Source organism: Octodon degus, unplaced genomic scaffold, assembly GCF_000260255.1.
Source record: "Octodon degus isolate 3935 unplaced genomic scaffold, OctDeg1.0 scaffold00433, whole genome shotgun sequence".
NCBI lineage: Eukaryota > Metazoa > Chordata > Mammalia > Rodentia > Octodontidae > Octodon > Octodon degus.
The window spans coordinates 219,324-222,650 of record NW_004525009.1 but is presented as its reverse complement, the minus strand read 5'-3'; positions in this window follow the sequence as shown (position 1 = coordinate 222,650).

Here is a 3,327-nt window from a genome sequence, read left to right as displayed (position 1 = left end):
TCTCTCTCTCTCTCTCTCTCTCTCTCTCTCTCTCTCTCTCTCTCTCTTGCTCTCATTCTCTCTTCCACACCATTAACTTTAAAGCTAATGGCAGAGTAACAACAGCCCACTGAGCTCACTAGCTCAACTCACAGCCCTAATCTGTCTTGCCCTTTCCAGTGAGGCTTTCTGCTCACCTCACACTGCCCCCCAGACTCTGCAGCAGCAGCCTTACTGTGGTGACCACAAGAAGGCGTCCGAGTCTCCTCCCCTAAGCTCTGCATCCTCTGGTTATCTGCTGCAAATTGTAAAAGTAAAAAGTCTGCAAAAATTAGTTACTGCTTCATAGTAGAGAAAAATGCACAATGGAAATATAGACAGAAAAGGAGATAAGAGATGCTGGCAGCCTACAGGAAGTGTACTACATGGGAAAGAGATATTTCAAGTGAAAAGGTCCAAAGCTGCTAGAAAGGGCAAAACCTTTATGATGGAATGAGAGAAAGTTTCAGGAAATTGTTTCTAAAGGAATTGAAATAAAAAATTAGATTGATGAGGTTATCGTTTTCTGCGTGTGTCTCTGCACTAGGGCATGAACTGCCCATGTATAGGGAAAGCCTGTCAGGCTGTAAGTTCTGCTACAAGTGTGTCAGCAGTTCCCCAGTAATAATAACATTGGTGAGACGTACGTGGCCAACTAATTTGAGATAATACCCAACAGCCACAAAGGCTACTAACTTAGACAAGTTTCCCTCAACAAAAAGAAGTGCTTATAAAACATTACTGTGTATTAACCAAAAGTAAGGTGGGGGTCTAAGTTTTTCAAATTCTTCTTATGAGAGATCTCTGCTAATTGACCTATAAAAGTTCTGACTATTTTTCTCATGAGTACAAACATAAAAAGAAATGTAGAATAAGCACTTGCCTGTCAAGCGCAAGGCCCTGAGTTCTATCCCCAGAAAACACACGGACAAAAAAAAAGAGGTCTTCATAATTAACCCCATCAAAAATTTATTTGTGTGCACTCTGATTTTGTTAAGGTATTTGTTTAATCTGCATATTTGTTTATGGATTTATATGTTATTCAATGAACAGCTATTTTTCTTTTAGCTTTATTTTTTATTTTTATTTTTTATGTATTTAGTGCAGGGTCTGCGGGCTGTCACTGTGTAGATCAGACTCCTAGTGATTCTCCTGTTCTCAGCCTCCCACACTGAGATTACAGACATGTGCCACCATGCTGAATCTCAATGGCAGTCTCAGCCTGCCCTGGGGGCGGGACTGGCATAGCACATCTTGGATCAAATCCCAGCCACTGTGCTTTGCCTGAGCAAGTGCTTTAGTCCATTGAGCTATCTGACCAGTCCTTTATCTGAACTTTAAATATAGGCTTTAAAGCATATTTTGTCCTGAGTTACCTTCTGGTCTAAATGATATATGAAATTGGTTTATAATTAAGAATATCATGGCCCGGAGATAGCTCAGTGGAATAAGCACTCACCTGGCAAGCACCAGGCACTGAGTTGTATCACCGTTACTGCAAAAAAGAAAAAAAATCATTAAAATGGGGAGAGATTATTGGACAGCTCACTTGATTGGTGGATAGAGGAGTGGCCAGACTTTCTTCATCAATGGACAGCCCCAACAATCTTTAAAACACCCCAAATAATTTGGTAGTTCGTTAAAACATGCTTTTTTAAAAATTATAATAGGCTCATATCGGGGGCCTCCCCTTAGTTCAGTTCTTTAAGTGGCTGTTTCAACAAAGCAGTCAGGCTCAGATTGCTGCAGTTAGATCCCCACAACTCCAGCCAGCCAAACCTGCCTTGAAGGCATTCAGAGCAAAAAAAAAACATAATAATAGGTTCATATCAAGCCAGTATGAACAAAACTTGTGTGAGATGTATGCTAACTAAAATGGACATTTCATCCTATTAGGTTACGCTGCTACATGTAACTATTGATGTTAAATATTCTCTGTAAAAGTATACCAATTGCCTGTTAACACCCTACAGGGCTTTACTGAAATGTCCATAGTCGATCAGAAGAAACACTTCTCCAGTCACATTGTATAATTTAAGGTACTTAAGTCTGACCCTGGATCTTGTACGCTGTGTTAGATTTCAAGATAGATTCTTTTGTATTCCCCTGACAGCTGCTTCACAGGCATCGCTCACCTTTAACAGGAGGATCCAGAGGGGCAACACAAGGGCCAGTTGACGTGGACATGACTTCCCAAGGATTGAAAACTTCCTTTACTATTTTCGGAAAAGCTTTATCAAAGAATCTCGTGCCTTTTGCTAATAGCAATCCTAACTTCTCTCTTACAGTATATATATGATTTGTTGTTAGCTAGAGACCCAGGAGTTGTGTAAAAAGGGGACAAAGAAGCTACTAAGACTCTTGCAAGATAAGGGGAACTGTGTCTCTAAAAGCAATTGTCAAATATGTATGCAAATTGTGACAGTGCCTTCATGAGCTCCCAGACTCAAGCTATGCAAGGGCTAGAGGATCCCAGGACCAGAAAGGTATTATGAGAGTTCCTGGGAATTGTGTGTTTTAGTCTTTTGTAGGGGTGAAATTTTCTCTCCATTGCTAAACCTTAGTATGAAGCCCTGAAGGCAAGTAATAGCCTCCTCTTGGGTTGTAATTCACAGCAGCATAAGACATTTGAGGATTCAAAGAAGTAGCTGTTGAGGGCTCCTGTTCTGGTCTTTGCACACATCACTGAGTCCTTTCACTTGTTTGTTCATGAGAAAGAAGAAGTTGCACTGAGAGGCTTAACTCAGACATTAGGGCCATGGAAGTGCCCCATGGCCTATCTGTCCAAAAGACTGCACTATGTGGCTGCTGGGTGGTCATTGTGCTTGCAGCCTACTGCAGAAGCTGCTGTATTAGTAATAGATGCAGACAAATTAACACTGTGACAGAAGTTGAGCATGGTTGTGTCCCATGTAGTGGAGACATTGCTGTGGGGCCCTGGTGGGTGGTGGTTCCTTGGTAGACTGGCCTGTACCAGGCAACCCTCTTGAAGACTCAGATATAAATATTTATTATTTTATCCATTCATTACAGGGTCTACATGGTCTCATTACACATATCAGACTTGTAGTGATTCTCCTGTTTTCACCTCCCCAAATGCTGGGATTACAGGGACCCCAGCAGCACTACTGCATGCAGAGCATGGAGGCTATGTAGAGTGCAAGACCTCACCTGTGGGAAGCACCACTCTTAGCCCCCTTGATCTCACCCTGTTTGCAGATGGAAGTATGATAATAGATGGGGTGGGGAAGGCAGAAACAGTGGGCGTGAATATGGAAAGCACAGTGTGGTCAGAAGCATGGCCCCCTG